The 27,117-nt window shown below is 40.5% G+C and overlaps 1 protein-coding gene across 3 annotated transcripts in view; it reads left to right on the top strand.

Annotated features, from left to right (window-relative positions):
- The first annotated feature begins 10,451 nt into the window (after positions 1 to 10,451).
- The window catches only part of SYNE2 (spectrin repeat containing nuclear envelope protein 2), a 308,022-nt gene continuing 291,356 nt past the window's right edge, over positions 10,452 to 27,117 (top strand). Inside the window, exon 1 of one of the 3 annotated variants that reach the window (XM_026486841.4) lies at positions 10,452 to 10,698. The gene's annotated coding sequence lies outside the window, so the exon portion shown is untranslated. Of the gene's footprint in view, positions 10,699 to 10,851; positions 10,912 to 27,117 lie in introns of those variants that run through there. The other 2 variants (XM_044379732.3, XM_048220054.2) reach the window with 2 other exon arrangements.

Genomic DNA, 27,117 nt, shown 5'->3' with positions numbered 1-27,117 from the left:
ATCTGTGCATTTTATTCTAAATAAATTATTCCTCAATAAAGTTTATTTTTAAAATAATACTACTAGGGGGCACCTGGGTGGCTCAGTCAGTTAAGTGTCTGCCTTTGACTCAGGTCATGATCCCAGGGTCCTGGGATCGAGTCCCGCATCAGGCTCCTTGCTCCTTGGGAGCCTACTTCTCCCTCTCCCTCTGCCTTCCTCCCCCTCTGCTTCTGCTCTCTCTCTATCAAAAAATAAAATATTTAAAAAATAATAAAAATAATACTACTAGAAACACACATGAGTCATGTTTTAAAAAAGACTTTATTTGTTTATTTGAGAGAGTGAGAGAGAGAGAAAGTATGAGCAGGGGGAAAGGCAGAGGGAGAGGGAGAGGGACAAGCAGACTCCCCACTGAGTGCAGAGCCCAACAGGGAGCTCGATCCAAGAACCCTGAGATCATGACCTGAGCTGAAATCAAGTTTCAGACACTTAGCTGACTGAGCCACCCAGACACCCCTATACATATACGTTTTTGTGCATATCAAATATATGTACATTTTGTGCTGGCCCCAGATATACACAGTATACCTAGAAATGGAAATCTTCTGTCTTAGAGTTTGCAAATGTTTAGTTTTACAAGATATTGTGAGATTGATCTTCAAAACAATTTTACCAGCTGGCGCTAGCAGTGTGTAAGAGTTCCTATTGATCTATGTCTTCATTAGCGCTTGGTATTTTCCGATTTCTTTATTTTTCCAAAAGCTAGTGGGTAAAAATGTTATCCCACTATGGTCTTATTTTAAATTTTCTGATTAGTAATAAGGTGGAACATTTTTTTCTACTTATGGACCATTTGGGTTTTCTCTAAAGTTGCAGTTCAGGTATTCTCTTTGTCTACTATTTCCCATTGATTTTGTGGAAGTTCTACATATTGTTAACTTTTCTTTCTTTCTTTCTTTCTTTCTTTCTTTCTTTCTTTCTTTCTCCTTTTTTCTTTTTTCTTTTTTCTTTTTTTTTTTTGAGAAAGAGTACACATGCAAGTGGGGGTGATGGGGGGGTGGAGAGGTAGGGAGAGAGAGAATCCCAAGCTGATTCCATGCTCAGTGTGGAGCCTGATGCAGGGCTCGACCTCATGACCTTGAGATCATGACCTGAGCCAAATCAAGAGGCAGACACTTATCCAACTTAACCATCCAGATGCCCCCATGTTGTTAACCTTAAAAATAAAACTTCCAGTTATTTTTTAGCAAAAGATGAGTTTTTTCAGCAATAACAAAGAATTGCAATCTGGGACAAGCTAGCTATGGCAAAGTCCATAGCCAAGTCCAAAAAACAAAGGAGAGGTAAGCTCTTGTATAGAGGAAAGGGGGAAGTTGGGAAGTCTGTTATAAACAACAAGTCCATTGACATTAATTGGGAGTTGAAAGTATAGTAGTTTTTATTGGCTGAGTTCTGACAGTCTCTCATGTGCTGGGCTGTTGCCAGGGAAGGAGGTAAACCTTTCTTCCTCCTGTAGGGATAATAAAGTAGTATCCACCTGCAAGGTCCCTCTCTTCCTTTGGGTCTGAAATTGACAAGTGGTAGGGCATGAGAGCTCCCCTTATTGGACCTTCTGACTCCATTTTAGTAAAGTTTCCGTTAATTTTCACAATATATTCTGGATTCTTGATCTTTGTCCATTACACGTGTCAAAAATATTTCTTTTCTATGACTTGTCTTTTTAGCCCTCCCTTTTTTAACCTCTATTTTTTAAATTATTTTTTCCAGTTTTATTGAGAACTAATTGGCATACATTCCTGTATAAGTTTAGGTGTATACATGATGGTTTGGTTTATATATATTGTGAAATGATTACTACAATATGTTTAGGAAACATCCATGTTCTCGTGTAGATACAATAAAAAAGAAAAAAAAGAGAGAGAAAAAAATGTTCTCCTTGTGATGAAAACTCATCTTTCACTCCTTTAATGTAGGTGTCTTTTAATGAACAGTTCTTAATTTTAATGTGGAGGTTTTTTTAATGGTTAGTGCTTTTTGTGCTTTAAGAAATCATTTCATATCCAGAGGTTATGGAGATAATTTCTATTTTCTTCCAAAAGTTTAAAAAAATTTGGTTTTCATATCTAAATCTTTAATCCAGTATTTTAGTGTGCATTAGGCTAAGTTATTACAGAAAACAGAGCCCAAAATAGAGGGCTTAAATAATATAGACATTTTTCTCTTTCAAGTAACAGCTCCAAAGTAAGCATTTTAGCCTAGAGACTGATTTTGCTCAATGTGATCATTCAGAGACCCCAATCTTGATGATGTCTTTGCCAAGGGTAGTTTGCTGATTGCCATTTCATGAAAAGATACACATCCTTCCACTTATTTAGGCCTCCCAGAATTAATAACTGTAGGAAGAAGACAATAGGGAACAAAATGGAAGAGATAGCATGAATAAGATCTAGGGACCTGGACGAGGGGCTCCCACAGGCTGTGCTTGTTTCTCTGCAACCACTGCCTACCAATGATCTTATTAGGCACGATGGGACTGGTTCTCAGATGCCCCACAGCTAGGGCTCAGATGTTTGGAGGAGCATTCTGAGATTGGTGTTGAACTTCTAGGAAGAAGGTGACAAGCCACTGAAGCTGTGAGTGCCAAACAGCACCAGAAACCTGGAGGTATAGCTGCCCTCATGCTGCTGGAGGGATTTTATTAGAACCGGAAACAGGAAGCAAGAGCTTCTCCTCCCCTTCTCTTGTCTTCCTATCTCCGTCTCCCACTGGCAAAACCTAAGAGAAATCATCTGGCAGTGGGACAAATAGAGCTGCAGTGGAAAACCGTGTGCATATTTTGTTTTGTTTTTGTAGAACTACTTCCTCAGGGCAAATTCTTAGTGGGATTATATGTAGCTTTTATGAGATATTGCCAAATTTTTCTCTATATGGGATTGAACCATTTTGCGCCCAGCAACAACATATGAGAGTGTTTTTCCACAGAGCCACATGAATGGCATACATTGTCAGGCTTTTGAATCTTTGCCAAACTAATAGGTACTAAATGATATTTCAGTGTAATTTTAATTTGGATTTCTCTTATGAAGTTGGACATCATCTCATATGTTTGAGATCCATTTATATATCTTTTTCTGTGAATTTTCTGTTCATGCATTTTGCCCATTTTTTCTATTGGATTTTGATGATTCTATTCATTTTTAAACATACATTATGGTAATTAGCCCTTTACCTGTCGTGTAAATAGCAATATATCCTCCCAGTTGGTCATTTTCTTTTGATTTTGCTGATCAACTTACTTAACTCTGGAAGACAAAAAAATCACGTTAGTACCATTATGGCATTGCTTTACATTTAAATGTTAATGTTGAGGAAAATTGACATCTTTTTTATTTTATTTGCTTTATCTAAGAGCAAGGAATCCTTTTCATTTGTTCAAGGCTACTATTGAAGAGTTTTTTTTTTTTTTTAAAGATTTTATTCATTTATTTGACAGAGAGACAGCCAGCGAGAGAGGGAACACAAGCAGGGGAGTGGGAGAGGAAGAAGCAGGCTCCCAGCGGAGGAGCCTGATGTGGGGCTTGATCCCAGGACCCCGGGATCACGCCCTGAGCCGAAGGCAGACGCTCAACCGCTGTGCCACCCAGGCGCCCCATACTATTGAAGAGTTTTTTAAAAGATTTCTCTCATATAAGTTTGTATGTTTCTTGTTAAGTTTACCCTTAACAAGGGTTTAGTTTTACATTAAGTCTTTTATCTTATTGTTTGATTTATATGAAGGATATTGGTTTTATACATTAATTTTAAATATAGCAATGTTACTGAATTCTTTAATGTCTGTGTTAGTTTTAGTATTGATTTTTGGAATTTTCTAGGTGTATTTTCATAACATTGGCAAATGTAATTTCACTTCTTTTCAATTTTATGCCTTTAATTGAACTGTCTTGTTTTATTACATTGACTGATCTCCATTAAAATAGTAAGTTATATGGGGCGCCTGGGTGGTGCAGCCGTTGAGCGTCTGCCTTCAGCTCAGGGCGTGATCCCGGATCCCTAGGATCGAGCCCCACATCGGGCTCCTCCGCTGTGAGCCTGCTTCTTCCTCTCCCACTCCCCCTGCTTGTGTTCCCTCTCTCGCTGGCTGTCTCTGTCAAATAAATAAAATCTTAAATAAATAAATAAATGAATAAATAAATAAATAAATAAATAAATAAATAAAATAAAATAGTAAGTTATGGAGATAGTGAGCATTCTTGCTTCGTTTCTGACCTTAGTAAGAATGCCCCTAATCTTTCTCTGGTAAGTAAGATGCTGAGGTATATTTTATTATGTTATGAAGTATCTATCGATTTCTACTTCATTGAATTTTTTAAAAACAGAAATAGATATTGAATTGTGTCAAAGATCTTTTCCACACCTGTGGAACTAATCTTATCATTTCCTCCTTGTATATATTATATTATTGGATAAATTATATTAATGATCTTCTTAATGTCAGACCATCCTTATGTTCTTAGAATAAACCCGTCTTGGTCATAAAGACTTTTTGTTGTTGTTGCTGTTTGTTGTTTTGTTTTTTAAAGTTTTAATAGACTTTGTTTCTTTAGAGCAGTTTTAGGTTTACACCAAAATTGAGTGGAAAGTGCAGAGAGTTCCCGTATATCTCCTGCCCTCTACACACTATCAATGTCCTCCACCAGGTACATCTGTTATAATCAACATGCTTATATTGACAAATTACTATCACTCAAAGTCCATAGTTTACATGAGTGTTTGCTCTTGGTGTTGTATATTCTATGGGTTTGGATAATTGTGTAATGACATGTGCCCACCATTGTATCATCATACAGAATAATTTCGCTGCCCTAAAAGTCCTTTGTGGTCCACCTATTCATCCTTTCCCCTGACCCCCTGAAACCGCTGATCATTTTACTGTCCCCATAGTTTTGCCTTTGTTAGAATGTTGTATTGTTGGAGTCATACGGTGTGTAGCCTTTTCAGATTAGCTTCTTTCACTTAGTAACATGCATTTAAGTCTCCTCTGTGTCTGGGTGGCTCAGTTGGTTAAGCCACTGACTCTTGCTCTCAGTTCAGGTCTTGATCTCAGGATCGTGAGTTCAAGCCCCATTTTGGTCTCCGTGCTAGGCGTGGAGCCTACTTAAAAAAAAAAGGAATTTCCTCTGTGTCTTTTTGTGGCTTGATAGCTCATTTCTCTTTAGCACTGATTAATATTCCATTGTCTGGGTGTACCACAATTTACTCATCTATTCATCTACTGAAGGATATCTTAGTTGCTTCCAGGTTTTGGCAATTACAAATAAAACCGTTATAAACATCCATGCACGTTTATGTATGGATAGAAGTTTTCTGCTATTTGAATAAATACTAAGGAGTAGGATTGCATAATTTTAAAAAATATGCTTTTGGATTCTGCTGCTAATATCTGACTTAGAATTTTTTATATCCATAACCATAAGTGAGAGTTGAACAATATTTGTCATATTTTGAAATTGATGTTATGCTGGCTTCAAAAAAACAATTTGGAATGACTTTTTCTTTTAAAATGCTCTGAAACAATCTATATATCATCTAGGTATCAGATCTTTGGGGATTTAGAATTTCTTTGTGAAACCAGCTGAGCCTGGTGCTTTTTTGTGTGGATAGTTATTGGATATCTTTCTTTATTTCTTCTAATAAAATTGGTTTGCCCAGGCTTTCCATATTTAGTGGGATTAATTTTGGCATATTGCAGTCTAATACTATGAAAATAATTACATAGTACCATGTTACTTTCTGTTTTAATGACTCTCTCTTATCATTTCTTATTTTGAATGTTTATGCTTCCCCCCCACCTTTTTTTTCTGGATTAGCTTTATAGTCGTCTGCCATTAAAATCTTTTTTTCCCCCAAATAGTCAGCAGGTTGATTTCTTTATTAGTCTGTTGGTTGTCTGTATTCAACCACGTTGATTTCTGTTTTTATCTTTATTTTCTTCCTTCTGCTTTTCTTTCTTTTTTTTTAAACAAGATTTAAAAAAGAAGGTTTTATTCATTTATTTGTTGGGGAGATAGAGAGCACAAGCAAAGGGGGTGGCAGGCAGAGGGAGAAACAGACTCCCCACTGAGCAAGGAGCCCAAAGCAGAACTTGATCCCAGGGCCCTGGGATCATGACCTGAGCTGAAGGCAGATGCTTTTTTTTTTTTTTTTAAAGATTTTATTTATTTATTCAACAGAGATAGAGACAGCCAGCAAGAGAGGGAACACAAGCAGGGGGAGTGGGAGAGGAAGAAGCAGGCTCATAGCGGAGGAGCCTGATGTGGGGCTCAATCCCATAACGCCGGGATCATGCCCTGAGCCGAAGGCAGATGCTTAACCGCTGTGCCACCCAGGCGCCCCCCAAAGGCAGATACTTAACTGACTGAGCCACGCAGGTGTCCCTGGTATAGCTTTTTGAGTTAGAAATATAATTCATTTATAGTCATTCTTTTCTTTTCATTATATACATATTTGAAGGCTACAAATTTTCCCCTAATCATTGATTTGTTTTTTATAGGTTCTGATGTATATTATTTCCATTATCTTTTTTTTTGTTTTTAGAAATTATGAATTCAATTTGTATACTAGTTTTCATTTCATCCAATACTTCTTTAATAGCACACTTTAAAATTTCTAGGTGGAAGGATTGTTTCTTTTCAGATTTTGTTATCAATTTTTAGTATTATTATAGTGTTTATTACTATTATTGTTTAATTAAAACACTATTTGCATTATTTCTAGTTCTGTTATTGAGAAGTGACACAGTACAAAGTCAATTTTCATGACTGAATCCACATGTGTCCAGCAGGAAAGTATACTCTCTACTTTTGAGGTATAAATGTGAATATACCCATGAGACCTACTTTATTTATTTTGTTGTTAGATTTTTTATATCTCTAATTTGATCCATCAGAACTGCATTGGCTTGAGAGAGAGTTGATGTCTCTTATTTTTATTGTATTTTATTGTAAACTAAGCAGTATGATTAAGTCAATGTTTTGCATTTGAGAATAAAACAAACAAGATATATAACAGGATTCCTCTAAATGATACATTTATTTCTGACTAAAAGCTTCTCTAGGTTCTAATCCAGGGACTGCCAATACCAGTTTTATTTCATTAGGCAAATATTTTATTCTTAGGCTTATCTGTCTTCTTTATAAAGTGAGGTGAGTTATGGGATATTTCTTTAATCCAATACTATAATTTATCAATACAATAAAAGTGCTTTTGAAATAGTACCTGCTGTTACTGACTGAAATTATTGCAATAACAGCAATTACTTGTTAAGTGCTTCCTGCCTGCCAGGCTCCATGCGTAGCTCTTTACATGTATGTTTTCACTAAATTGCGGCATATTTGTTTTAGTTTTTCTTCAAACTCTAGAATGTTGGCCTCTCTGACTCCATTGGCAGAAACTTGATTGATTGGCTCAGTATTTTAGGAGACCAGCCACTGCATAAATTGACAGTAGACACTTGCATGTTGTCAGACCCAACTTTTTATAATCAGGACAATGGTCAGAGAGATCACATTGGTCAAGGGAGCAATTAGGCAATATTTATTTCTGTTAGTTTCCAGGTTTGGCAGGAAACAAGACCAGAATGAGATAAGGAGCTCAGACCGTCAAAGGGTGTGATTGGAATCTTGGACAAAGAGGAACAGAGCTGTGTTCCTGGCCAGCTATTTTCATCCCAGGCTCATACAAGTGCTCCCAATGTTAAAAAATATTGTGGCGAAAGATTGTTCCTTGACATCAGCAGACTTCGCATCCTAACAAGGAGCGGTTAGCTCTAAGCCAATCTCCTTTTGTCTTTGGTAGTAACTCTTCTCACCCTGCCTCAGATTAATTAACATAATTCCTGCCCCTTCAGCTACAGATACTTTGTGTTGTTCTTAAACTCACTTATCCATCTGGTCAATCATGTAACATTATTATCTTCTATTACCATCAGGGTTGATAAATAGATGATACTAGTGTCAAGTCTTCCTTCTGTGCCCCTGGCCGAGACTCAGTTACTATTCAGTTTGTATCCTTTCTTGCCAAACTTCTCAACATGACACCCAAGTAACAAGACTAGCATTTGCTCCCACTATAAAATCCATTGCCATTCTTATTTAGGCACTCCGGATGCAAGGACAAGGAACTGGACAGCCTACTGTGGGACACAGGAATGTAAACAACATCTCTAGTTCAGAGAAACCCACGCTGTGACAGAGAGGAGCTGCTGCCCAACTTTAAAAGTGGTGAATTTAATTCCTTTAATGGCATGAGGATGTCCAACTCTCTAGAGCACCTCAGACTATGTTATTTGTCCTGCTCAGTACAATGTGCCGGTACGTATCGGATGTTTGCTTTGGTAGTTCTCACCGTATTCCACAGCATGCTTGTGTACCAAGCCCCAGATGTGCTTTCGGTCGGATCAATTTGCAAAACTTGTGTTTAGCACAATTGGAGCTGGCAAAATCTCTCAGGTGGGCTGTTGAGCTGAATGGGAACTTCTGCTAAAAATACAGATGCTGGACATGAATAATAGCTAAGAGGCATCACATGACATCATACTATGTTATTGTACTAGCTCTGTTTTTTGGTGCATGGGAGAATGCGGGCAGGGCTGGGTTCATGGCAACCCTGCCTCTGTCAGTCAGGGATGTGAGCATATGAACCATCCGTTCACATGCTCAGTGTTGTGTTTCAAAAGAACCGGGTGTGTCTCTGTTTGGCTTAGCATTACCTTTTACTTTCATTTCAAAGTATGGAGGATCTGTTTCAGTGCTCCTGTCATTAGTCTCATTTGCTGATTTAAAAGTAGGTATTACTTTTATATCCAAACAGGCATGGCTAGGAGACATCACAGATCATTAAAAGACTCTAACTGGGGATATCTGAAAACATTTTAAGACACTTTATTCTAAGTGCACTAGATACAATATGGAACAATAGTCCTTTCACTCTGAGGACTTGTAGCACAGATGCCTAGAGGGAACAATAATTAAGAAATGATTCATAATATTTTCTCTAGAGACTGTTGCCATGATGATTTTGCAGCATTTACTCTAAAGGAAGCAACCAATGTAAAATGGAAGTGAATAGCATGAATAGAACAGAGAAGGAAAATAACAGACAATGCTATGTAGACAGCTCCATAAACCCTAGAGCCCAGACTTCCCTGAAATTGGCTCTTTGATTTGTATGTATTATATCGGGCAAATGGCTCTATGAAAAAACACCGTAGGACCAGAAGGATCTTCTTGCTTTATTGACCTTTGTTGTGACCCACACCATTAAAAATAAATAATGCAAACCTGGTAGTCTAAGAAGAAGTGATACTATCAGAATGATTATCTTGGATTACAAGGAATGGCACATAGACTGACACTGTGCTGTTTTGTTGGGTTGAGCTATTGACCATCAATAAAAAGTGCATGTCAAATCACTTAACTGAATCATCCAGTACGCAACAGAAGTACAAGTTTTTGTGAGTACAAGTTTTTGAAATGATTGTCCCAAACTGTGGGTAAAATTTACAACGATTTTTTTCATTAATATATGTTAATTGAATGTATTATCAAAACTCTAATGTCTGCTCCTTACCATTTGGTTTGGATCATAACCACCAAATTTAACTAAGTAATGCAGACAAGATTCTACAGCCATACAATATATATGAGCTCGGATTTATAAGAAGTTAAACTTGATTGCAATACAAACACAAATATTTTAAAGTCATTTATTTCGTAATAATGAATTCATACAATACCTTTCATTTAGGACTTCGAGTGCCTTACTACTGCTGCCGTAGCCGTACAAGAGGTAAGTGGGAGTCAATCGACATCATCCTGAGTCCAAGGGCATTGAGTAATTTGTTGGTATATCAAACTGGCACCTGCAGGATGGATTCCCAAGGATCCAGCTTCCAGTGAGTTTCAGATCTGGAAGATGCATATGATGTCATAAGACTGAGGCCGTTTTTGAGCGGGGGGAGGGAAGGACCCAGTACTCCGCATTTTAACAAGTGCCTCGCCTTCCCTCCAGGTGATCCTGAAGTCCGGACTACGCTACGAGAAATACTGACCAAGATCTTAAAGGTCATCTGATCCCAAATCCTCATTCTACAAAAGGTTCACAAAGGTTAGATGACTTGATCAAGGTTTGATAGCTAATTTGCACATCGGCTCTCTTACTCCCACCTCAAAGACCCAGGAGACCAGGAAGGTTAGAGAAGTTCCTTGATGAAATCGGGTAGAAAAGCTTTACTGAGGGAATTTGTGACATTCTTCCTACCCCCTGTCGTTAACCTGCATGGAGCTAGCATCTCGCTCAGACCATCTCTCACGTCCCAAAGCACGGAAAGAAAGTTGCCAGACCGGGGCGGCCGCGGGGCCTGCGTGGGGAGACGGGCGGCTCCGCCTCCGCCGCTCGCGGGCGGGCTCGACACTGGCCGCGGAGCGGCGAGCGCGGGACTCAGAGGCAGGCGGCGGGCGGGGAAGGCGCGGGGCGTGGTTTGCAGCTTTCCTACCGCCGAGGAGCGGAGCGCGCTCTGCTGCGTCCCGAGCCTTCAGCTGCACCGAAAAAGCGAGCGGGAGAACGAGCAAAGGGCGCTATCGAGGCAGCAAGGCAAGCGGGGCGCCGACCTGGGCCGGCCCCAGCCCGCGCCCTCGCCCCTAGCCCGGCCAGTAGCGGGTGAGTGCGGTCGCGGGCCCCCAGCGCCCCGGTGCGCCCCGGAGAGAGCGGGCTGAGGCGGGGAAGGAGAGCGGGAGGGAGGGAGGAGAATGGGCGGGGGCGAGGGAGGGAAAGGTCCCCGAGTCGGGGGCGGGGGCGGTTGGCGCGAGAACCGACCCGCTGCCGGGGTCCGAGCCCGGTCACCGGAAACTTTCCCCGGGTGGGGAGAGCGGGGTGCGTGGAGGGCGCCGCAAACTTGTCAGCGGGCGGGGCGCTCCGGGGATTGGAGCGAGCGCCAGCGGGTGGCGTTTGTGTCTCCGGCTTCTTTGTGTCACCTCCGGGCCCCAGCCCGCCGGTCCGCCCGGCTCAGAAAGGGGCTGCGCAGGGGGCTCGGCCCTGATCCCCGCGCCGCCCCCGTCGGGCCCAGGCCCAAGCGCTCCGGATCCGCTGATTGTTTTCGTTCCTCGCGTCACGCCTGGGCGGGAAAGATTTTGAACCCCGCGTGAGATAGAACGCGGAGAGCCGCGGCGCGGAGATTGCCAAAGCGTGGGCGGCGCGAGGCTCGCCCCGCGTCCCCGAGAGGCGGCGGGCCGGGGCGCAACGGGGCTGGAGAGGGCGCGGGGACCCGGGGGCCCCAGCACTCGAGGAAGAGCGGCGGGCGCGGCAGCCAAACGCCCCCGCGCCGGGGGCCGCTCGGACCGCTCGGATTATAATTCCATTTTGATTGCTTGGTGTCTTTGTTGTCTGAAATTGCCTTGAGGGTCTGACGGTAGCACCTTCTCCTCCTTAGGTTATTTTTCTTCTCTTAAAAAAAAAGCGGGGGGGGGTGGAGGACTTGTGTGGAATCAGTGCTGCTCGAAACAACATGTGCTGCCTTATTAGATGGAGCTTGAGAAGTCCTGTGTAACATTTGCCTTTGTGGACGCTTGTTATTTCCGAAAGTTATTATTTTCCCCTCCCCTAGTGGAAAGGAGCGTCTGAGCAGGATGCCAGCAGGCACGATTGTGTACAAGCACCAGCAAGTCAGAGCCCAACCGAGGGTGTTTCTTTGTAGCCGCTCAACACTTTGGCATCGCTTTTTCTCTTTTTTTAAAGTTTGTTTGATTTCAAGCAACTTTCATCTGCTTTTTTTGAAAGTTTCCCTACCTCCCAAGTCCTCCTTCCAGTTATTATGTGGTTGTGCTCGGATGTGTTCGGCTACTTTTAGGGTTCGGGGTTACAATGAACATACCTGGCCCTTCACCACTCGGGTCCCTGCCATTCAGACCTTGTAAATATCACCAGGAGAGTGTGTTCACCTTTTATGAGTTGGAATATTTGGCGTGTTTTGGTACTTTAATGCATGACTCCTTTTTTAGTTTTCTTTCTGGAAGACTGTTGGGACTTTAAAGTGCTTTTCCGGAGATAATTACTAAACGGCCTTAGCCCCGCCATTACGCCCCCTACCCCTAAAGCACCACGAGGGAGCAGGGAGCAGGTGTAATCCTCATTAAGTTTTTTTGTGTGTGTGTGAAGACTCTGGAGATGTCAAAATAAGTAAAAAGTGGAAATTCTTAGGTCTTTGTTCACATGTTTGAGTCAACTGAACTTTATTTGAATTCAACAAAAATAAAAATCAAACCAGTTTGGTCGGCTTAGCCTCGTACATTAAGATTGCTTTAAAAAAAATCGTGTGAATAAGTTTACCCAATTAGAAATTTTACAAGCATTTCAGTACATTAGTGCTAGTTGTGTTTGCAGAATATTGCTGTATGTTTAGAGAACTGAATCACAATGGGATTATTCTAGGTAGTGCCCTCAGTAGCTTAACAGTTTAAAGTAACAGTTTAAAGCTCAAAAATGAAATCAGCCATATCTTAAAAAGTAAGGGTAAGAGTGAAAAGCAATTGATTAATTGGTCATTAGTCATATGTTTTTAATAAAGATTTTTAAATAATATCACAAAATTATTCATTTACTCAAGTAAGCTCTTACTGTATGTCAGCCACTGTGCTGAAATCTGGGGTTCCAAATAATAATAGTTACCATTTATGGAGGGCTTATTTTGTGCCAGTAAATGCTTTGCATAGATTACCTCATTTATCTAATAAATATTTATTGAGTGCCTACAATGTATTGTGCTAGGTCCTTGGGTTATAACCGTGCGCGGGACTGCTTTGGTTCCCGCCAGTAATGGGGAAGAGCTGGGGAAGAGCCACAGAACGTGAAAAACATTAGCAAACTAATTGCAGATTTTAAAATGTCAATCAGATCACACACTTCCCTGTTTAAAATCCTTCAGTGGCTTTCCATCTGCCTCTGAGTGAAAGGCAGACCTGACTGGCCCCCAGAGCTTACCCCATCTGGTCCTCCTCATTCTCCACTCTTTCACCTTTTTGATCTTATCTGCTGCTCTGCTTTTTGCTCATACTTCTAGAGCCAAACTAATTTCCTTGCTGTTTGAGATGCCTTTGGACTTGATGTTTCCTCTGCTTGGAATGCCCCCTGCTCAGCCCCCATATCTGTCTGGTTCCCTCCCTGACCCCTTTCACTTCTTTACTCAATATTGTGTTCTCAGTGAGCCTTGGCAAAACCCCACATTTAAAAATCACAACCCCTCTTGCAACTCCCATTCCCCTGTTCACGATTTATTGTTTTTCTCCATGGTACTTATTTATTTATTTTTTAAAGATTTTGTTTTTCTCCATGGTACTTTTTTTTTTTAAGATTTTATTTATTTGTCAGAGACAGAGGGAGAGAGCTCACAAGCTGGGGGAGCAGCAGGCAGAGGGAGAAACAGGCTCCCCACTGAGCAAGGAACCTGTTGGGGGACTCGATCCCAGGACCCTGGATCATGACCTGAGCTGAAAGCAGACACTTGACCGGACTGAGCCACCCAGGTGTCTCTCTCCATGGCCCTTCTGACCATAGAACTAACATACTCCATGCTTTACTCATCTGTTAATGGCCTGTCTTCCCCCGCTAGATTGCACTCCATCAAGGCTGTTGTAGTCACTGTGGTATCGTCAGAATCTGGAACAGTGCCTCACCTGCAGTAGGTCCTTAAGAACTATTCGTTGAATGAATGTTGACTAGAAAGAAGGAGACAATAGGGGGCTGAAACAGAGGCCAGGGGCTCCCGTGTTAATAGCGGGAAGGCTTCTCTGTGGAGCTGCTCTCTAAGCTGCATCTTTGTTAAGAAGTTGCTGGCCGTGTTGTTGGGGCAGGAGGTTGTGGGGAGGAGAGAAGCATGGCAGAAGATCAGTGGGGGAAACCGCACTGAGTCAGCAGAGAGCTTGGCAGTGTGTGGCTTTGCTGGAACTGGGAGAAGGCGGTTGTGCCTGAGCGCGGTCAGCTGGAGGGAAAGAACCAAGTGAAGAGGGAGTGGTCAGCAGGTGGAAGATCCCGCGGGGCCTTCCTTGTAGGCCTAGGTTTGGATAAATTCACACCGAATCCCCATATATTCCCTCTTAGCCCTGTTTTATAGTTTCTAAAACTGGGCATCAAGTAATTTTCGGAGGCTACCTGGTAGGTGAATGGCAGAGCCGCGGACAGGAAGCCAGGCTCTCTGAGTTCAGAATACATTTGACCACTCTGCCAGCATCAAAGACAGAGTCCCCATCCTGATGGACGAGCCATTGCAGTATGCACATGGCAGTGCTGGAAAAGATGCATTCTTCGGGGCCGTGTGTGTGTGTGGGAGGAGCTCCTAGTTCTGCCCAGGAGTGGAACAGGTCAAATTGGAAAAAACAAAATCAGTTTTCCTTTTTTTATTATTATGAAATATTTCATATTGGCTACATCTCAATTAAGAATGTCTAATGCAACAGCCGATGCTTCAGCGCCTCGCTTGCTCGCTTTCACCAATGACCTGTGTCAAGTGCCCCCTTTCCTACTTTTACCAAATGAAAAATTGTGTCTGGAATAGTGTAAAATCACTTATGTTTAAAGCCTGTAAATCTTCACTGAATTGCGGAGGCTATGTTCTATTCTGATTGTTATCTTAAACTGTCTACACTTTGCAGGTTAGTGTGATAATTCCTACACTGGCTCTGTTGCGTGTAATTGACACAGTGGTAAGCCGCACATAATAAAATTTGGTAAGTTTTTTACTTATATAAAGACCTGTGAAACCATCTCTCCGTTTGGCCCCACCTTACACCCTACATCTTCTTTCTCTGGACAACCGAAGATAGCTTTCTGACCCTATGGAAGTGTATATTTGTAGAATTTTATATAAATGGAATCATACAGCAAGGTCTCTTTTTTGCCTGGCGTCTTTCACTTAGCATAATTATTTGGAGATTTATCCGTGTTGTATAAATCAGTGATTCATCCCTTTTTGTTGCTGAATGGTATTCCATTGTATGGATATACCCCAGTTCATCCATCCATTCACCCATTGATTGACATTTGGCTTTTTCCAATTTTTGGCTATTAAAAATAAAGCTGCTGTGAACATTATGCATGGTCTTTGTGTAGACATCTGCTTTCATTTCCCCTGGGTAAATGTTTAGGAGTGGGATGGCTGGATCATATGGTAGATATATGTTTTGAAGGGGTTGTACTATTTTACATTCCCAGAGCTGTGTATGAGGGTTCCAGTTGCTCTGTATCCTGTCAACACTTAGAATGGTCAGGCTTTCCGTAGACATCCTACTAGAGGTGCAGTGGTATCTCATTGTGTTTTTAATTTGCATTTTCCGGATGACTAATGATATGCTTGTTTATCATCCATTTATCTTCTTTACTGACATTTCTGTTTGTATTTTTTGCCCCTTTTTTATTGGGTTGGTTGCTTCCTTATTATTGAGTTTTGAGAATTCTTTATGTTTTCTAGGTGCGAGTTCTTGATAAAGAACATGTATCTGATAAGATACATGATTTGCAATATTTACTTTCAGTCTGTTCCTCATCTTATAGTTTCTTCACAGCATCTTAGAAGATCAGAAGATTTAAATTTTAATGAAGTCCAATTTATCAATTTATTCTTTTATGAATTGTACGTTTGACATTGTACCTTAAGAAATCTTTGCCTAACCCAGGGTAACAAAGATCTTTTTCTAAGAGTTATTTATAGCTCTTTATTTATTTATTTTAGTTATTTATAACTCTTGGGAAAACTATAAAAGAATGCACAACTATAAAGTTTTCATTTTACATTTAGGTCAGTCTGCTTTGAATTAGTATTTGTTTATAGAGTGAAGTATGGGTTGAAGTTTATCTTACTGCTAATGGGAACATTTGGCAATTTCTAGAGACAGATACTGTACGGAGATGATGTCTTGTACGTGTCAGGGGTGGGGGATGTGTGGCATTTGCTGTTGGCATCCAGTGGGTCAAAACCAGGGATGGTGCTCAAGATACTACAATGAACAAGAACAATCCTCTCAACAAAGAATCATTCAGACAAAATGTCAGTAGTGAGAAAGGTCGAGAAACCCTAGGCTAGAGGTTTATCAATTTTATTGACCTTCCCAATGAACTAGCTATTGGTTTGTTGATACTTCCTTTTGTTTTTCTATTTTCTATTTAGCTGACTTTTCACTCTAATCCTTATTGTTCTTATTCTAGTTTCTTTTTTTTTTTCCTCCCAAAGATTTTATTTATTTTATTAGAGAGCATGAGCGGGAGAGGGGCAGAGGGAGAAGCAGATTCTCCACTGAGCAGGGAGCCCAACTCAGGACTTGATCCCAGAACTCTAAGATCATGACCTGAGCTGAAGGCAGATGCTTAACTGACTGAGCCACCCCCATTATTCTAGTTTCTTTAGGTCATTGATTTTGTGACCTTATTTCTTTTTCTACATAGATGTTTAGTCCTGTAAATTTCCTCCCAGGTACTGCTTTAGTGACATCTCACAAATTTTGATATGTTGTAAATCCATTTTTATTCAGTTCAAAATACTAAAAAACATTTTCTGTGATGTATTCTCTGACCCAGACTTACCCATATTACTTGGTTTCCAAATATTTATGGATTTCCTAGAGATCTTTCTGTTACAGATTTCTAATTTAATTCCATTGTTGTCAAAGAGCATACTTTGTATGGCTCAAATCCTTTTACATTTATCAAGAGTTATTTTATAGCCCAGAATATAATTTTTTTTAGTAAATGTTTTATGGGCACTTGAAAAGAATGTGTATTTTAATTACACCGTGTTAAAGGAACATGATATCAACATGACTTATCCCTATTCATGTTAACCTTGACCACCTGGTTGACGTGTCAGGTTTCTCCACTGTAAAGCTACTCTTTCTCCCCCATCTATAGTGTACTTTTTGGTAAGGAAGTCACTACGTGCAGCTTACACTTAAGGAATGCAGAGTTATGCTTCACCTCCTTGAAGAGTGTTGCTTTTTTATTCAATTTGGTGATCTCTGTCTTTTATTTATATTTTAGCTTTTATTTTTTTTAAATTTTGTTTTAAAGATTTTATTTATTTATTTGACAGAGACAGCCAGCGAGAGAGGGAACACAAGCAGGGGGAGTGGGAGAGGAAGAAGCAGGCTCCTAGCGGAGAAGCCTGATGTGGGCCTCGATCCCAGAGCACCGGGATCACGCCCTGAGCCGAAGGCAGATGCTTAACGACTGCGCCACCCAGACGCCCCTATATTTTAGTTTTTAAAAAGTTTATTTAAGTAATTTCTACACCCAACATAGGGGTTGAACTCATGACCCTGAGATCAGAAGTCATGTGCTCTTCCTACGGAGCCAGCCAGGTGCCCCCAATGTGATGATCTCTGTTTTTTGTTTACTTATTTCTTAAGATTTTATTTATTTATTTTGAGAGAGACAGACAGAGCTTGAGCAAGGGAGAGGAGCAGAGGGAGAAGGAGAAGCAGGCTTCCCACTGAGCAGGGAGCCTGATGTAGGACTCGATCCCAGGACCCCGGGATCATGATCCGAGCTGAAGACAGATGCTTAACCTACTGAGCCACCCAGATGCTCCGATCTTTGTCTTTTAATTGCATGGTTTAGACCATTTGTATTTAAAGTAATTATTAATATGGTTAGGTTTAAATCTATAACCTTGCTATTTGTTTTCTGCTTTTCTCATCGGTTCTTTGTTTCTTTTTTACTCTTTTTTGGTCTGTCTTTGGAATTATCGACTATTTTTCATCATTCTATTTTATATCCTTTTTTTGACCGGTTAGCTATCATTCTTTATTTTGTTATTGTAGTGGCTGCTTTAGGGTTTGTAGTATACGCCACCAACTTATCACAGCTTAGTGTCAAATGTTAGTACCCTGCTTCATGTGCAGCGCGAACACCTTGTTTGTATATTTCTATTACTCTCCTTGTGACCTTTTTGTTACTGTCATGTATTTTACTTTTTGTCTTGTAGACCCCACACTACATTATTATTTTTGTTTGAATAGTCAGTTATTTTTTATTTTTTATTTAAAAAATTTTAAAGTTAAGCTCCTTTTTTTTAATTTTACTTTATTTTTTTGAGAAAGAACACACGCACACACATGCATGTGAGTGGGGGAGGGGCGGAAGGCGAGGTGGAGAGAGAATCTTAAGCAGGTTCCACACCTGGCATGGAGCCCATATGGGGGTTTATCCATGACCCTGAGATCGTGACTTGAGCCGAAATCAAGAGTTGGACACTTAACCCACTGAGCCACCCAGGTGCTCCTACACAGTCAGCTATTTTTTAAAGGGATCTAAATAATAATAAAAAATCATTTATATATCCATACAGTTGTACAGGTTATGTTCTTTATTGTAGTATTGTTAAGTGAAAATAAGGAAATCATATATATTGAGCTTATTTGGATTCATATATATGTATATATAAATATATGTATTCTAACATTAGAATAAACTTTAAAGAAGTAGCGAAATTCAGAAATCAGAGCATAGTTCATTTTCTTCAGCTATGTTGAATTGCCGCTGAGCAGATCACTACTGTAACAGAAGGATGTTTGAGGATGCTGTAGAGTATACAACATTCAGAACACCTGCACTTGGAGAACTCTCTAGACAGGCACTGCTGAGTGTGCTGTGCTGCTTTTCCTTCCTCTGGGCAACATTAGGAGGATGAAGGTGGATGGGGAGCAGAAATCAGTCCACCTGTGCTGATATTTTCCAGACCCTGAGAACCTCTGAAACATGAGTTTGGAAGCATTTTTTTCTTTTGATGGTGGGTGAGATGAAATGTATTTGGTTATAGCTCCTCAAGTTAAGGTAACACATTAAAAAAAATTATTTATTTAAAATAAGATTTTATTTATTTATTAGAGAGAGAGAGCAAGAGGAAGAGGAGAGAGAGAGGGACAGGCAGACTCCATGCTGAGCGTGGGGCACTCGGGGCTCGATCCCAGGACCCTGAGATCATGACCTGAGATGAAATCAAGAGTTTGGTCGCTCAACCGACTGAGCCACCCAGGCGCCCCATCAAAGTAACAGATTTGACAGCAGTGAGCCTCAAGCTTCCACTTGTCAGAGTGGAAGGTACTGGACTGAAAACTCCAGTCTGAGATGCAGTTCTTGGATCTCTCTAGAATTTGCCATCCACTTGTTGCTCTAGTTCCAGCTGACTGTTAGTCTTCCTTTGGGTCCTGCCAGTGTTTGCTGTTTGTCATCAGTGCGTAGCTCGTCTCCATCTGGTTATGTAAATGCACCCCCGTTCTAAATATGAATACACTGACAAATACTCAACTGTAAAGGAGGGGGAAAAATCAATTCATTCAACAAGTTAATTTATTTTGTAAATATTTATTGAGTCCGGACTCTGGAACCTTGATGAAAATGCATGCCCCTAGCTCTTACAAAGGCAGTTGTCTAGTAGAAGAAAGGCCCACAAGCAGAGGAGCATGCAATCCCGTGTGGTAACTGGCGATCCCTACAATGGAGACACAAACAGCTATGGGAGGAAGCTTGGAACAGTGCTTCTCTAAGTGTGTTCCGGGCACTGGCAGCATCAAACCTCCTGAATCAGAAACCTTGAGGGCAGAGCCCAGCAATCTGTGTGTGTTTACCAAGCCTTCTAAGAGATTCTGATGCACACTCAGGTTTGGGAACCGCTGGTCTGGAGGATTAGATGATCTCTGAGATTTTTTTCCTCAGCTCCAAAATTCTATGAGTATGATTTAGAAATGTGATATTTACTCCGTTGTACTTTTACTTTTTGCTGATGCTATAAAAATGTATGAAAAGCATCATCTTAGTTCCAATTTGTGTTTTTATTATTCAGTTTCCCCGCTCGTACCTCCTATTCATTATGAACTACAGTATTGGGGTCGCTGGTTCCTTATCATATATCTTCATGTCTTTGCATCCTCAGAGATGACAGCCTACAAAGAGCAACATTGTGCAGCAAACTATCAATTCATAAACTCAAATCCTTCCTTACTGAAGTTAGCTCATTCATAATTAAGGATTTTCTTCCGTATCATCTAGTTGAGAGCCATATTGAAGTGCTTTGGGTGCACAAGGTTGTATGTGTATGTGTGTTTCCCAGCAACATTGTCACTTTCGTATAACGTTCGCCAATGTGCATTTCAAACTTTCTAAGGTCAAGCCAACTCTGATGGTGCTGTAGCCAGGGATGTCTAAGAGATTTATGACCCCATTGTAACTTAAAAAGCAGTGTTGGCACTAATGAAATGTCGTGTAGAACATTAATTGCTATGTGGGTAAAACAAATTCAAAATGACAGCGTTATGCCTGACATTGGAGTAGTAGTAAATTGGATTAAAAAAAAAAAAAAGTATTATGGGGGCGCCTGGGTGGCACAGCGGTTAAGCGTCTGCCTTTGGCTCAGGGCGTGATCCCGGCGTTATGGGATCAAGCCCCACATCAGGCTCCTCCGCTATGAGCCTGCTTCTTCCTCTCCCACTCCCCCTGCTTGTGTTCCCTCTCTCGCTGGCTGTCTCTATCTCTGTCAAATAAATAAATAAAATCTTTATTTATAAAAATTTAAATAAATTTAAAATAAATTTATATAAAAATTTAAATAAATTTATAAATAAATTTAAAAAATTTATAAAATCTTTAAAAAAAAGTATTATGAAAAATTTCACATATATTCAAAAGCGGAGATAATAGTGAAATGAACTCCTGTGTAAACATTACTCAGTATCGGTAATTATCAAATTCTGCCAAGGTGGCTTGACCTATACCCTCACTTATCCCCCCTACACTGGATTATTTTGAAGTAAATTCCACACATCATATTATTTCATCCATAATTAGATTTTAAATTATTTGAGCTATTAAGATGCTAGAGATGAATATGAAACTGAATCATAAATAGACATTTCATGGTTACACATAGATAAAGTTTATCTGGAATTCATTTACACAGAAGATAGTAAAACAAAACAGTGGTGTGGAGACGTGTACATATATTCCTGTTAAAATTCACTAAAAATAAATATACTGGTTACAACAGGGAATACATTCGGTCGAAATATTTTATAAACCTTCATCATTGTGATAGCAATATATACATTATACTTATAGATAATTTTCCAGACAAATGAGAAAGAATATACACACCCATGTGCTGTCAAAATTGAAATATCGTGCTTGACGGGGAGCCTTTAATTTGAAAGGGAGGTTTTGGGGAAGGGAGGTATCATAAGAAGGTTTTGTAGGTTTCTAGGCATATTTTTTAATATACTTAAATTAAAAATTCTTATTACTCATTCCAGCAATTATGCTGCTTTATTTGAAAAGAAAGGGTATTTAACATTTAGGGATGAACGATACATCTTTTAAAAAAATCCGTTCATCTTAGTCCATGTGCTACACATACTCTTTTCATCAAGTTTAGAGTTAACCTGTTTAGTTAGAGCTCAGGCTGCGAGATACTCCGTGTTTGGGGGAGGGGGTGATGCAGAGTTAATCTGCACAGACATACTACCTGTTTTCCCTAGTCTGGCTTTGGAGTACAAGTTGGGGAACTCTGAGGAAAAGATGAGCGTATTATGCCTGAGATCTTCAGGTTTGGCTGCTTCTATGTGGTATAGTAATTCATGGGTCATACCATAGAAGTTAGCTAATTTTCATTTACAAAAGATTTAATTACTCAGAAGTAATCTTTATCTTAAATTGAAACAATATAAATAAAGGCTGTTTCCCATGCCCCCAAAACAAATAATAAAAAACCCCCCACAACTCAAATGAATCTAAGCTATTGGTAGGTTATACAGCCAACATATGATGGGATCATTTGGTAGAATGATGCATACTAGAGCTTTTAGTTCAAAATTTTGAGCAAGTGGGGCGCCTGGGTGGCACAGCGGTTAAGCGTCTGCCTTCGGCTCAGGGTGTGATCCCGGCGTTGTGGGATCGAGCCCCACATCAGGCTCCTCCGCTATGAGCCTGCTTCTTCCTCTCCCACTCCCCCTGCTTGTGTTCCCTCTCTCGCTGGCTGTCTCTATCTCTGTCGAATAAATAAATAAAAAATCTTTAAAAAAATTTTTTGAGCAAGTGATTCAGAAAGAAAAAATAAAAAAGGAATGCCTACTATAAATTCTGTTTATAAAACTGTTAAAGACGTGTTTTATTATCTGCACTTGTATGTTGACAAGAAAAATGGGTCACAAGGGTTCTCTTAAATATCATTTATAGTCATTCATTTGACGACACTGAGTAAGAACTTTTCCTGTTAATAGACCTTTGTTTAAAAGAAAGTCTGTTACCTTTGTAGTCTTTGTACTTTCTTTCATTATAGGAAGCTTCAACTTAGTTGCATAATAATTAATTTTATAATTAGTGTTTAGTCCAGAACTGGTTATGATTCCTTCTAGGCCAGATGAAAAGAAACTCCAGACCGTTTATAACCACAGGTTGATGATTTGGGGACAAGACTCTGTTGGTGATGGTTTCTGAGACTTGGAAAGTAAGCTTGCCCCTCTTGTGAGTCATCGTGTCGTCTCCCAGTTGGTTATGTGTTTTCTTAGTAACTGTTGCCGATTTCAGGTTTGAGCAGGGCAAATATGTTTTGCAATGATCCAACATATTCTTTCAGGTTATATATATCTGTTAAACCTTATAAACTCACTGTTAATACTGTATGTTCCACAAAGAAGGGAAGATTTAATTGTCTTCCTGTTCCTGCCTTCCAAATTATTATTTTAATTTTCTGATTTGCTTTTCAGGGGTTTGGAGGTGGTGGTAGGAGCAGAGAAAAATAAGTGAAATAAGTGAGAATAAGTGAATCTGGGAGACTGGACCTGCTTGTGTATGACCCTGGGCTAGAGTAGAACCAAAATGGCCTCCATGTGCTGATAGGATAAAACAGAATTTACTGAAGTCCCGGTCTTGGGTAATACTCCCATGTGTGAAAGTACTAAAGGAACGAGTGAATTTTGGAAATGTCTGTGCCACAGCGGAATGATTAAGAGTATATCTTCTGAAGTCAGACTGACCTTGGTTCAGATCCTGGCTTTGTCATATACTAACTGTATCACTTTGGACAAATGATAGAACCTCTCTGAGTAGAGTTTCCTTATTTGTCACATGGAGGCCAATATATGATTTACCTTAAAGGACTGTAATGAATATTTCTGAGATAATACACATAGCGGGCAGTGCAGTATTTATTGTTGAATACTGCAGAACACAATGTAATAAATGCTAGTTGTTACGTTCGCTTCAAGGGTGCAGTGAATTAGGGGCTGAGTGGCAGGTGTGGAAGTGGCAATAAGAAGTGATCAGATATGGCCCCTGTTCTTCTGGAACTAGGGGAGATAGCCTTATAAACTCATTGTTCTCAAATGATACAGAATGAAAGGGATACCAGTGGAAGTGGAGGCCAAGTGCTGTGGGGGCATAACATCGGTGGTAATTAATATCTGCTTTGGGGAAGTTAGGGCTAGAATTGTAGAGCCTCAGCATTGAATTTGGGCGTATAGCCGGGTCTAGAATGTAGAGTAGGGCTTTCATGGGTGGAGAGAATGGAGAGAGTGGATTGTAGGCTGAAGACTAGTCCAGACTAAAGCACAGGGCTGATGGCAAGATGTGGTGGGAGAGGTCTGATAGGTGTTTCATGGTTAGATCTTGGGTACTTTTGAACACGTAAGTGGACTGTATTGTCAGAGGGGAACCGAGCTTGGTGTGATCTCTGTTTCATGATAATGTTCTGGAAGATGTATTGGAGAGGCAGGGAGTTCTCTCCAAGGTGTTTTCAGAAATCCAGGTGAATGATGAAGAAATCCAGAGGACAGAAGAAAAATAGAAATCAGAAAGTATTAAAAGGAGATGGAAGAGAGAGAATTCTAAGTTAGGTGCCAAAGAGAATGTTGTGCCATTACTTGAGAGAGATTGAGAACACAGGAGGGGAAGTGTGAGAGAGGACGGACGGTCTTGGTGGTAGGGTGGGCCTAGTGGGCTAATCTTTTGAGCCAACAATTAGTGGACAGCTGGCAGTTGGAAATTTAGTTCTGCAAGAAGGAAACCAACATTTATTGTGCATCTCCTATGTCTAAGATTTTATGCTAAGCATCTCCAAAAATCATTATTGGAAGCAGATGGTATTTTTATCGATGAAGAAATAGCTCAGAAGAGGCCTGAAGTATTTCAACATTTACCTTCATTACAAAGCACTTCTCACTTTTATCTTTCTCTTCAGGCTCCTTGGAGCCCAAGGCCAACCAGGGCTGGGAAGAATGAGTGTGTGATTTCTGAGGGCTGCTCTCCGTGGCACTTTTCACAATTTCCGCATTGAGGCCCCTAATACGCATTCTTTACCTTGAGGAGAGAATAAACCTCTACCTGAGGTTTCCCTTTGTTACCTGAAGAATGTTGAGGGAGTTCCATTTCCAATCTTCTTTCTCAAATTCTAATATTCCTTTCCTTTTAGTGCTGCTTGGAGGCTGAAGTCCCTTAGGATTTTTTTTCCTCTTGCTTCTGATGAAATGGACACATTTGGGTAGGAAAGGATGAACACCCCTTTTTAAAAAAGATTTTATTTATTTACTTGATGGGGGGAGGGAGAGAGCATGGATAGGGGGAGAGGCAGAGGGAGAAGGAAAAGCAGGCTCCCGTCAGGCAGGGAGCCCAATGTGGGGCTCCATCCGAGGACCCCAGGATTGCAGCCTGAGCTGAAGGCAGATGCTTAGCCAGCCGACCACCCAGGCGCCCCAAAGGGTGAACAGTTTATAAAATAAGTCTTGTTTTAGTTGAGCTGGAGAGAATGATGGCCTTTTCCTTAATGGTATCCCCTTCATTAGGTGATGAAATGCGTAATCCTGATGTCAGGTTTGTGGATGCAGATTAAAAATGAAGTCTGGCAGGGGCGCCTGGGGGCTGAGTCGTTAAGCGTCTGCCTTCAGCTCAGGGTGTGATCCCAGAGTTCTGGGATCGAGCCCCACATCAGGCTCCTCCGCTGGGAGCCTGCTTCTTCCTCTCCCACTCCCCTTGCTTGTGTTCCCTCTCACTGGCTGTCTCTCTCTCTGTCAAATAAATAAATAAAATCTTTAAAAAAAATGAAGTCTGGCAAAACTTCGAGCATTTCTTTAAACAATTTTTTGTGTTCTTAGAAAAATGCAACAACATACATATTAAAAAGCAAAAGCCCTTCCTCGTATTATTTTCACTTTCCATTCCTATAGTCCCTGTCCCTAGAGATCATCAGTGTGGACCATTGTGTGTTTATACCATTTGAATGTTTTCGAACACTTGGAACCCTGGCAATAATTAAGCAGAGTAGCTAGAATTTGTGCTTTTCCCTTTCCACCTAGATGTTTGGTATCAGGGTTTCTTATTGAGGCTTCACAGATATGGGCTCTTTATTTATACTGTGTTCTGAAAGCCATATAAACATCAAATTTAAGTTAAAAGCTATTGGATCATCTTTCAAATCAGTGACGTACCTATCATTAGAATTTAGAGACCTTGAGCTTATTTGTTGCTTAACCAGTTCTGTTAGTTAATTTATTACATGAGTTTGCCAGCTAGCTGCAACAGTGGGCAAAACACATGTTTCCTCTTATTTATTTTAAAGAGGAGAAAGGGCAGAAAGAGCTGAAAATTTAAACTCACAAAAGTCCATTTTAGTTTGGTCACTATATTCATCTGTTAATCACTTCCTGTGCTGAATGCTCAGATAATATGTGTTCTGGTAGATTTCTCTAACGGAATCACGGGATGCGTGAGTTGCTTAGCTCTCCCTTGCCCGTTAGGAGCTTTCTTTCTTTCTTTTTTTTTTTAAAGAATTTATTTATTTATTCAACAGAGATAGAGACAGCCAGCGAGAGAAGGAACACAGCAGGGGGAGTGGGAGAGGAAGAAGCAGGCTCATAGCGGAGGAGCCTGATGTGGGGCTCAATCCCACAACGCCGGGATCACGCCCTGAGCCGAAGGCAGAAGCTTAACCGCTGTGCCACCCAGGCGCCCCAGGAGCTTTCTTTTAAGGGCACGGAGATTGGAGCCTGCATATTTGTGTTCAAGCAAGTCTTGCCAGTGACTTGCTGAATGGTCTCCGGCAAGTTACTTTACTTCTCTGTTTTCCTAAACGGGATAGATAGTGTTTATCTTACAGACTCGTGAGGACTAAAGAGATGGCATGGATAAAATATCTGGCACAAATGAAGTACTAAATAAATATTAACTCTTCTTAGTACTGTTTTGTCATTCTTACCAAAAAGAGAATCTGCGATTTCAGCCACCGATGTAAGAATTTACCTGTTCTTACTTTCAAGTTATAACAAAGAAGTCACTGCTACCTCCCTTTTCTAGCACTGTCCAGTGTCAGAAGGAATGTGCAAATAGTGAGATATGCTCTCTAAACAGATACTGATCTCACTACCTCTCTTGGTCCGTCAGCTTCCTAACTAAATTAAGTTGGAGGAGCTTCAACCAAAGGATGATACAGAGATTTTGTTTTGTCTCAGTGGTCTTCTCAAGATCCTTTGATGGTTCTAGTTTTGGTCCACGCAAGAAAATACCGTGGAATGATAAGACATTTTTGTGGGGGGTGTTCTAATTGTTCACTGATGAGGAAGAAACAACTTAGCTGGTGTTTCTTTTTGAGGATGTTTTATGTTCTGTGTTTTTAGGGGCTGCAAACAGGTCAGGTATATTTTCATGGGGAAGGCTTTTTTTTTTTTTTTTTTTTTTTTTTAAGATTTATGTATTTATTTGAGAGAGAGAGAGAGTGCGTGCACACGAGCGCCCAAGATTGGGGGGGATCTCAAGCAGACCCCCACTGAGCATGGAGGCTGACCCTGAGATCAGGACCTGAGCCAAAATCAAGAGTTTGATGACTGTCCCACCCCGTGGGAAAGCTTTGAGAGAATGAAAAAAATATTTCTTGGAAATCTCAAAACTGTAGTCTAAAATTCCATGAAAAGAAAATTTAAGAATTTTGTAATCCCAGTTTGGGAGGTAAGGGGTCAGAAGGATTATGTTTTAGGAAATTTATTGTCACAAGGAAGTACATAATGTCTAAATATTTTAAAGAATTAAGAGATATAGTAAAGAAAAGGATCTCAGAAATAG

The sequence above is a fragment of the Ursus arctos genome, unplaced genomic scaffold (assembly GCF_023065955.2).
Source record: "Ursus arctos isolate Adak ecotype North America unplaced genomic scaffold, UrsArc2.0 scaffold_25, whole genome shotgun sequence".
NCBI classification, from domain to species: domain Eukaryota; kingdom Metazoa; phylum Chordata; class Mammalia; order Carnivora; family Ursidae; genus Ursus; species Ursus arctos.
Note: the sequence above shows the minus strand (reverse complement) of the source record. Positions and strands in the feature narration are given on the sequence as shown.